General features: G+C 38.0%; 1 protein-coding gene across 1 annotated transcript in view; it reads left to right on the top strand.

Moving 5' to 3' along the window:
• Positions 1–9,102: 9,102 nt before the first annotated feature.
• Positions 9,103–10,610, top strand: part of cdh24b (cadherin 24, type 2b) — a 146,792-nt gene continuing 145,284 nt past the window's right edge. The window contains exon 1 of the mRNA XM_084120418.1: positions 9,103–9,207. The gene's annotated coding sequence lies outside the window, so the exon portion shown is untranslated. The remainder of the gene's footprint in view (positions 9,208–10,610) is intronic.

Raw genomic sequence — 10,610 nt, 5'->3', positions numbered from 1 at the left:
CGTAAAAGTCTAGTAGACCAACATACCATAAAAAATTCTTCATCCTCGGTGCCACGGTTCAGGTAGTTATTTAGGAAAAACTGCATTTTTTGGGTTTGGGGGGGCCCAGCGCGGGGGGGGAGTGGCCCCCGGGGACCAAACGAAATTTTTCCATAAAAGTCTAGTGGGGCTACATGCCCACCAAATTTCATGTTCCCCGGTGTTTCGGTGTCCCTGGTATCGTTGACGAAAAAATTCAGTAGATGACTGAAAAAAAAAAACAAAAAAAACTTTGACAATCCCTATATGACCGCTTTCGCTAGCTACGCTAGTGGCGGTCATAATTACCTACTAAAACTTGTTTGTTTGTTTTTGCTTTCAAAGGCAGTTAATTTTTTTCCGCAAGGGCCATACAAGTAACTGGTGACACCAATACTATCAAATAAATACATTTTTGAGAAGATGTGATGAAAAAAGAAAATCAGGGGGGCAAATACATTTTCACAGCATTGTTGTAGTACATAAAATAGTTGACATGTCATAGCTGTCTACCTGATTTATACCACATGTGATTTAACAGACATTTGAAGGCAACTCTACCCCTAGCCCACCTTTAAAGTTACCATGAAATAAAAATTTACAGTTCTCTTTTTTAAATGGAATATTGCTAGCCTAGAAATCTAGATGCACCCTAGTGGCAGCAAGACTTGGAGTTAAGCTTTTCTTTGAGAAAAGAACAAAGAACGTCAGTTTCGTGTGTTTGTAGTTTTGCCAACCAGATACGGCAAAAGTTTAATTTATCCACTAGCTCCGCTGGTGGGAAAACGCTCTGGTTAGTTGTAGCACTATCCTATTGCGTGCTAAGGGAATTTGAAAGACAACCGTTTATCCCGCCCCTCGGATTGAGCCCTGCCAATGGTGAGTTCCCAGACCCAACATCTTGATGTGGGTCTGGCTTACCAGGCTAGAATATTGCAGTATTTATTATAAATGATTTATTCTAATTCATCATTATTTTTTAAAGTTCATGTGCCCTCATAATATTTAATCGAGCTTCCCCTTCCACTTGCAGCGACGTCTTCTCTTCTCTGATGCGTTTACTGGCACGAGGGCGGGGCAACCTGTCAATCACATGAGATCACATGATATATCACAATGGGAAGAAAAGACTATTGTTACTTCCGTTTCATTCTGCCTTTAAAGTTGGCATAAAATGGAAATACTCATGCATGTTATTAATCTTAATGATTCATCTATGCATAGGCTTTGTTAAATTGTTTCTTGACCAATCATTAAGTGTGCTTAAACCCCACTAATTTCTACAGTCAACTGAAAGGTTACATTCAGATCGACCTCCATCCAATCAACTACCGATGGATAGAACCAAGTCCCCGCCCTACTTTATTATTTTTATTTTGTGATAATCCATTTCACTCAGAAGTACATCGCAATACGCAAGAAAAGATCTGTCGCAACTTCCGTTACATCGCCACTTTAAGTACTGAGGTTTGCTGCTGCCACAGTAACCGCAGCACAATTTGCTTGGCTGATCATTAATGTCTGTGTACTTGTGCATTTCAACCGTTAGTTTGGATAGTTTAACATCTTTGTGGCTGCTGTGACAGGGATGTTAGATATGCAGAAGCAGTCTCCAGCTCACCTAAGGAACAAGTCTCTGAGGCGTGAAGTCTTTCCCTTTTCCTGTAGATTCCCACTTAATCTCTCGCGAGCGCCCTGTCTCACTGGCCATCTCCCCTGTGCTCCTGTTCAGGCTAATCAATGCCTCAGCCCTCCTCACGGCGGTGGAGGACTAGCCTTAATTAAGGCCCTCCAGCTCGTTCCTCAAGCCATTCCCCTCCGCTGCGGGCCTCTCCACTGTTGCCGCACTTGTAATTCTCCAGGCCAGCGACATGAGGGTAATGAGATGGGATGCATTCGGCCTGCCACAACTGATGGATGATCTAGTGGGCAGGACGTCAGGGTGGTGATTGACAGCCACTGGACAAGATTGGGTATAATTGACGAATCTAGAAGTGGATTGTGTGAAAGTTGTACTAATGGATGGGATGGGATGGGTGGAGGATTCGGGAAGAGTGACAAGGTCAGCGGGTGAGGAGATTAGATTCCTATCGTTCTTATTCCGTGTCGGCTGGTGTGGAAATGAATAGATCATGTTATGGAAATGAACTGACTTTGTTTGGGACACAACGGGCTGAGGTAGGGGAATGTGTTATGCAAATTCCAGGCGTATTTTTGGCTCGTCCTTTACCTTGAAAGCCCATGTCGCGTCCTTTGCACATCCTGTTTACCTGGCTGCTCTTGTTTTCCGTTTGCTTTTCTCTTCCTTTCCTTGTGTGTAATCGAGTACAAGCTCAAATATCCAGCGGTGTTAAAATCCTGCCAGTTGCTATCTAGCCTATAATGTCGGCTTGTCAGGGCTGAAGCAGAATCCCAGAATAACTACATATGCCGCCCTTATCTTTTGCCTCCCATGTCCTCTATCTACCCCGGTGTTTGTATCTATTTGACTCCTTTTGGTTATTCTCCCTAGAATCTCTGTTTCATCGTGCTCATGCTTATACCCATGCACCCTTTCTCGTTTTATGATCTCTCTCGCTCTCAGAGAGGACAGATCTCCTCTCATTATGGTGATGGTGATGATTCAGATCACTGGTGTTCTCTCCCTAGTGCCTCTCCAAGGCCTTTTTCAGTAGTCTGCTCATGAACTGTTTGTCTGTTCAAGGGCACACTGTGACGCCTCTGTCCGTAAATTTGCTTATATACACACCTACACTCGCTCTTAGCTAAAGATACACTTCGATTCCATGACCTAGGGTGTCTAGTGCCTTACTAAACGATGACACCTGACCTTGATGCAAGGTTTTGGATCATACACCTCACACTTTACAATGAGCTTTGGCCTTTACTTCCCCCTTTAGTCTGAAAAAGTATGTTGTGTGAAAGAGTGTTGTTGCCATGGCAATGTAGTTTTAGGGCCATATCTCCACATTCCAGTCACCTTGAAAGTGATTTAAAATTCTAAATGGAGCCACTTTTGATTTTGACCTACACTTGTGTAATTTAGCTCTGGTATTTGTCACTGTATATATGATTTCAGCATGGTGTAATTTATTCTTACAGTAGCTGAAATGTGATTGACTGATTTATTTATCTTGTTCATTGAGTGAAGCACAGTTTTCACCTTTGATTCTGTATTACAGAAGTACTTTTGCCTTCTGGTTTTCTATTTTAATATACTTTAAAATATAATTTATTTCTGTGATGCAAAGCGGAATTTTCTTCAGCCATTACTCCAGCCTTCAGTGTCACATGATCCTTCAGAAATCACATATATATATATATATACACACACACACACACACACACACACACACACACACACACACACACACACACACACACCCCTTAAATGCATGAATATTTCGCCAATCATTATTACATATTCGGGTCTTTAGCGACCTGTATCTATATCTATTTCTCAGTACATTCAGCATCTGGCTCATATTCACGATTTCAAACTTATTCTCAAAACATAATTTTCCATTTCTTCAAAATCTGTATTTTAATCGCTGGCAGCTCTTCACCAGATCAACCATGAAGTGACAGTGATTGTGTTCAGTACTTGCTCTGCAGTAAATCACTGAGCTATTTCAAGACTTGCTGATGATAGCTAATCCTATTCTTTTGTTTTCTGCCTGCGGTAACTATGAGTGAAACGTCACTTCTTCATTGTTTATTAGACATTGCCTCCTTGTGGAATAAAGGTGAAGATTAAATTATTGTTGTGCAGAAAAAATATACTTACACTGATACACACCTCGGGTCGTTACAATTTTTTTTTTGCAAAACAAAAACCCTATACAATATTTTTTTTTTTACAAAAAATACAGGCATTCTTTTATAATTTTATAAAAAACATTTCTTGTCATATTGTTTATAATGAATTGATTGAGGAATACTAAGGTGGTTGATGTCTAACTTTAAAAAATAAATGAGGAGGTCTTACTGACCCCAAAACTTTTAATATAGGCCTACATTTTCAATGTACACATTTTTATTAATTTTATTTATATTACTTTTTGTAGATATTAAACACATATTTCTTGTAAATATTATTTGTTTGGCTATTTTTATTAATTGTTGCCTTCTTTTCAGGCCATTTGTCAATAAGTCATTGGACAACCTTACAGGTGTCCTGATGATTGCGGACATGGAGGTGCAGCTGAGTTCTCTGTAACAACTCTGCAACAACAAAATACATTTTGAAGAATATCGATAACCAAATGTTTGATGGACCCCATAAACTTCCATAGTATGTAAAAAAAAAAAAAAAAAAAAAAGTATATATATATACACACACACACACACACTATAATGGAAGTCAATGGGGCTCATCAACTGTTACGACATTATTCAAAATATCTTATTTTCTGTACAGTGGAAGAAAGAAATTTATACAGGTTTGGAATAACTTGAGGCCGAGTAAGTGATGACAGAATTTTCATTTTTGGGTATCAATCATCTTCAGCATTGTGTATTAGTCTGCATCAGGTCAGTAACTAGTTGGCATGTCTGTCCTTGTGGATCATCGTATCAAATTAAGTTATAAATAAGTTTAAATCATAAAGTTTAAACATGCTCATGTGAATAGCTTTTAAATAGTTCTGTTGTGTTTGTTTTGTTTGATCTGAGAATAGACTTGACTTTCTTTTCCTCACCTGAATTCCTCCACAACCCTCTAACATTCTTAAACAACATTCAGATGCAATAAATAGGCCTATTAAGGCAATTCTAAGATAGCATTCTATGTGTGTCATGTGTACTTAAAGCCTGTCAATCAATATTAGAAAGCCACCCTCAGGCTGAATAACGCAACCTCTGCCAAGTGTTCTGCACGTGTTCAACGATTAGAATATTAAGCTTACAAAATGTTTATCATAAGCTAGTGCTAAGACCCAGAATCTTCCCTACCTAAATGTACGGTCAGGAGCCGATACTGCTTTAAGGTACTTATATGCACTGTCCTGCTCCAGTGACAGCTGTTTTTTTTTCTTTTTTCGGCGAGTGGACCTATTCGGGCCGATTTGTAGACTGATTGTCAACATGAAATTTGGCCTTTGTTGCACTGACAGTGTAATAAGCCAATCAGTGATAAAGAGTACATAATAGGCGCACATTATCACAATGACAGGGTAAAAGGCCAATCAAAGCGTGACTGTGGCACTGCCTCCTCTCACTTGACTTTTCGCCTGTGTCTTGTCTTTAAAGTGAAGTTGTCTCCATGTGAAACTTGTCTGTGTTGCACAGTTGCTGTACGCATTATTTAATCTAATATTTTGTAATATTCATTTTGTTTTATTTCTGCAGTGTCCATTATTTTCTTATCCATATTTTTTTGCCTCTTTGGAGAAAATGCCTCTGGCAGAGACTGTTATACAGTGCCCCTAAAGCTACACGAAAAATGTATGCCATTACAGCAAATAACAAAATATCAAACTAAGTGATGTTTTCTAACTTCAGTGTTTGTGCCCACACATAATCTGTGCCCCCTGCAAATACATCCATCATTTACATAGAGTAGTTTTACATGTTCCCTGTCCCTCGCACAATTCTTTATTAAGTATTTTAGCTAATTTGATAATGCGTTCATCTACCATGAGCTTTACCATGTTTAAATTCACTCCCCAGATTTTCCACCAAAATGTAAAAAAAAAAAAAAAAAAAAATCACATGTGGTCTACTTCCTTTCCTGCTGTACATCATATTAACTGTAAACATATTCCGACACTTCAAAAGTGTCAAAGTACCTTTGTCTTAATTTATCTTAAAACATAATTAATGTAATATAATTATAAAATAATTATACCACTTAACAAACTTCCTTTTTTGTGCTTGTGCTATATTTATTCAAATTTAGCTTCGTATTTCGTTAATGTAATGACATTCAGTCATTTTTAATTGTGGCTAGAACTTTTTGGGGTTTTTCACATGTGAAAAAGTTAACCCTGGGTCATTCTAAACCCCGGGTAAATGGAATCCTGGGTTATCTTGCTTCACGTTTCACATTGCTCATAATTTACACAGGGTTAACAATTAATCCCATGGGTATTTATAAGCAAGATGTTTCACACCATACATTCCTAAACCCTTGGTTAACATCCTTATTTGCATATTTGCTGTGTCAGTGTCATTGTTAGGACGAGTGCAGCACGTGACCAGTTTATATAAAAGCTCATTGCATATTATGCAAAAGCGGTGCTAACATTGCTATGGAGCAGGGTTTCATAACCCCCGTGTAAAAAGCGGTGCTAACCCCAATTCCAAATAACAAGTGTAAAATGTTCTTTTACCCGGGATTAAAAGTGGGGTTCAGAACGATGATAACCCAGGGCTAAGCACAGTTAGAAAAGCCCTTTTGGGATCACTTAAATCTAAATCATAAAAGTGGTAGAAATAAGATGCGATGAGACTATTTGAAATCCCATGAATGAGAAAAGCTCCAGAAAAGGTTTTTTTTTTTTTTTTTTTAAGGGCAGGATTTTTTTGTCACTACTATGTTCTCTTGTTTTTCTAAAATATGTTTTTGTTTTGCCCCATGAAACTCCTTAAGACAGAATCCCGCAATCAAGTAGCTGATCCAGCCTTACCTTGAGAAGATTTATTTTAGCCAATGCTGGCTCATCTCATCCAGTAAATCAAGGACAGGTTTATTACTTGTAGCGTCTTGGCTGTGTGTGTCTCTGTATCTTATGAGAAGATCTGGACTGTTGCACCCCGTGGGTATTTGAGAGAAATCATACAGGGTGTATTCCTTCAGCTCTCAGATTTATTTACCTTATTAGTAGATATTAAGTGTCTGGTAGTGCATCTGTGTTGTAATTAATTGTGTTGTTAAATCACAGTGTAGTGCTTAGCGGGTGTGTGTATGTGATAACTAGAGTGTCCCTTTCAGAGAGATGAGGTTTAATAAAGACAGAATGACTCCTAATCTGCTGTTTACCACTGCTTCGCACCCTTGCCGCTTCTGTCTTCATTCCCATTTGCAGCTTTAATTAGTTTTACTGAGTCCCTGTGTCTGCTGAAGATGTGCACAATCGTTCTCTGCCGTATACGACCCGCCATGCATCCACTTACAGCTCGATGTCTGCTTCAGTTCTAATCTCAACGGTTTGTTTGTTTGCATCACCTGACTTCGGTAATTCTTTGCTGTGATCGTGCCCATGTAGACTTGGCTTTCATCTTATTAATTGGCAAATCTGTCCTGCGCTGGGAGCTCTCAGGAACACCATAAGGCCTGGGCTGGATACCAAGCCTCGAGCTGAATGCCTCCGGATGCCTAACTGATGCGTCAGCGTGGGAAAAGAGATGAAGGGGCAGACGTTCCCTGCTTCATCATGCTCCTCATCCTCCTCCTCCTTCAATATGCTCGAGACAGCTGGAGTGGCTCTCATGAGCAGAGGCCGATACTGGAGACGGGAGACTGGAGACTGAAGTGCGCAGGTGTCTCAGACTCCATGGAAGCACTGCTGAATACTTGGGAAATTGTGTCTCGAGGGTATAGATGTTGTCACTGTCCATCTAGTTTCATTATCACCACTGGTGTAAATGGGCTAAATTGACCTGGAAGTGGGTAATTGTTCTGACATTTGACTTATGATGCAGATGTGATGTAAACAGAAGCTTTTTGCTCTTTATTCTCCTATAGATGACCTTCTGTTCCAGAAAATATGAATAAGCTTACCAGCTACACTACCTTTTTGGGGTCAGTACGTAAAACAAAACAAAAAAATGAATACTTTATTCAGCAAGGACAAATGAAATGGATCAAAAGTAATTTCTGTGACTTTGCGACGAGACTTTCATTTCAATTTCAACTTCTTTTGAACTTTCTATTCATCAAAGAATCCTGAAAAAAAAAATATCTTGGTTTTTGCACAATGTTATTTCATGAGCACTAAATCAGCATATTAGAATGATTTCTCAAGGATCATGTGACACTAAAGACTGGAGTAATTGCTACTGAAAATTAAATTAAATTTTCAAATATGCTAAAATAGAAAACAGTTATTTTAAACCACAATATTATTTCACAATATTACTGTTTTTACTGTATTTTTGATAGAATAAGTTGAGCCTCTGTGAGCATAAGAGACTTCTTTCAAAAACATGAAAAAATCTTACTAACTCCAAAGTTGTGAACAGTAGTGTAGGCTATATTCATTTAACAAAATTTGGCAGGTGCTTTTTTCCAAATCAACTTAAGCATTCAAAGAATACATTTACAAATACGGTGGCCCCAAAAAGCTTTTGAACATTTAAGTCACAAAAATGTCTGACTTTCATTGCAGTATGCAAAATATCAATGACATCTGGAAACAAATGACACTAATGCTTTTCTCAGAACGAAAGTTCACACACATGTCCTAGCAGAGTATCCACCGGTGTAGTTCTACACAATTGTCCAAGACTTTTTGTATTCAATTTGAACAACATCTATTCAATCTACTGAACATAACTTTATTGCTGCTTCAAGTGTTTTGATTGAAAAGTGCGTCTGTGCGATATTTCTTTAAAAGTAATGCCATTTATTTTGATATTTTGTTATATATAGTGCAAAAACATGTATACATTGTAATTGTAATTTAAGTGTTCAAGTATTTTTTGTAGTCACTGTATATATTTGTTCTAAGGCTTTCACAAATTCCATGAATTCCCTTTTTCCAGCATACTGTTGAGGATAATTTTCCTTTGATTGTTTATATTAAAGAGCTTTTTGTACAATGAAACATGTTATAATTTTTGGGACTCAAAATTGCTTTATTGTCCTTTATTGAATTTGCTTTATTAAAACTAAACCGCAAAAACAGCTTGTTCTGAATGTCTGCAGCTTTCTTATGTCAAAAAAATAATATATATCAGTGCTAAACGATTACAAGGATATGGAAAGCTTCGTCCTATCATCATAGGAAGCTTCTGGCCTCCGCAGTGTTCACTTATCTATTGCAGATTAACCACAGTTTTACAGGATTGTGGCTTCTGATAGTGATATATGTTTGAAGATGTTCTTTATGCTCTGTATACTTTTCTCACTGCAGGTTGGCCACCTCGTCATCACACTTCTCCAACTGTCTCACACTAAGTCTCCACAGCTTCCAGAACCCGAACAAAGAGGGAGATGGATATTATTTAAATAAAATTATGCTTCAGGTCAGTAAAATCATAAGACAAACACAATTAAATAGTTTATTGAAAAGTTAAGCGTATAGGATTTGAATCTGTGTCTTTATCATGTCATGTCATGTTGCCATTTCAGTTAAGTCATGTCATGTTGCCATTTCAGTTAAGTCATGTCATGTCGCCATTTCAGTTAAGTCATATCATGTTGCCATTTCAGTTAAGTCATGTCATGTTTCCATTTTAGTTAAAGGGATGGTTCGGAGTGAAATCAACCTAGTGACCTTTGCCCCCCTCGTTTTTATAAAACGAGGCATTGGAAAGTTTGTAAGTACATCAGGAGTTTATTTAAATAACACTTGACTGATGGCTCATGCTACCGTTAACCCGGACGTCGAGGTCACTTCAGTGATTTGGGAAAAGCATGTAAAAGTTGACTTTACTCCGAACCATCCCTTTAAGACTTGCCATGTTGCCATTTCAGTGAAGTCATGTCATGTCGCCATTTCAGTTAAGTCATGTCATCATGTCACATCGCCATTTTTTTAATACAAGATCCATGATCATCTTGTCTTATACTAACCATTCATTTCAGAGGAGATATTTTTATAAACCAGTGTAAAAAACAGGGTGGAAAATGGCAGTGAAAAACTAAATTATGGTTCTTTTTAGGATGAAAAAGAAACTTTACAGTTACATGAAAAGTGGTCCTCAGGGATATAATTAGGAAACTTGTTCACCTAAAAATAATTAACCTCATGTCATTCCAAATTTGTATGACTTTCTTTCTTCCATTAAACACAAAATTGATGAATTAGGTAGGCCTACTTTTCTCCATGCAATTAGTCCTCATGGGCAGTGAGGCTTCCAAGCTTTAAAAAGGAAACAAAAGCATTATAAAAGAGGTTCATATGACTCATGCACTATATTCTAAGTCATCTAAGTCATCTAAGTCTAAGTCATACGACAGCTTTGTGTGAGGAACATTCCAAAATTTAAGTCGTTATTCACGTATCCTCCCCTGCTTATTAATTTGAACTTGAGAACCGAATTATGCTTTTATGCCCTTTTTGAAACTTGAAAGTCTCAGTCACCATTTACTGTAACTGTATGGAAAAGAGTTTTTTTTCTTTCCTCCTGGGAAAAAAACTAGTCGTAGTTGATTTGAATGAACCACAGAATTTTCATTATTTTGGGTGAACTATTCCTTTAAATAAATAAGTATGACTTGAGCATTTTATGTCTGGAACAACCTAGGTGGATACTCTGAAACCCTGCTTACACAAACAGATTATGGAGGCTAAAATTGCGTATGGAGGGAAAGAGAGACATTTTTGGCAAAGATGGAAAACCTCACTACGATCAGATCAGCTTATAGCCCAACACGCCGCTTGAGATATGCAGCATGACGCAGCATGAGAGACGCTTGAGATAAA

This window comes from Abramis brama (assembly GCF_963993115.1).
Source record: "Abramis brama genome assembly, chromosome: 7".
NCBI lineage: Eukaryota > Metazoa > Chordata > Actinopteri > Cypriniformes > Leuciscidae > Abramis > Abramis brama.
This window is presented reverse-complemented; position numbering and strand designations above follow the sequence as displayed.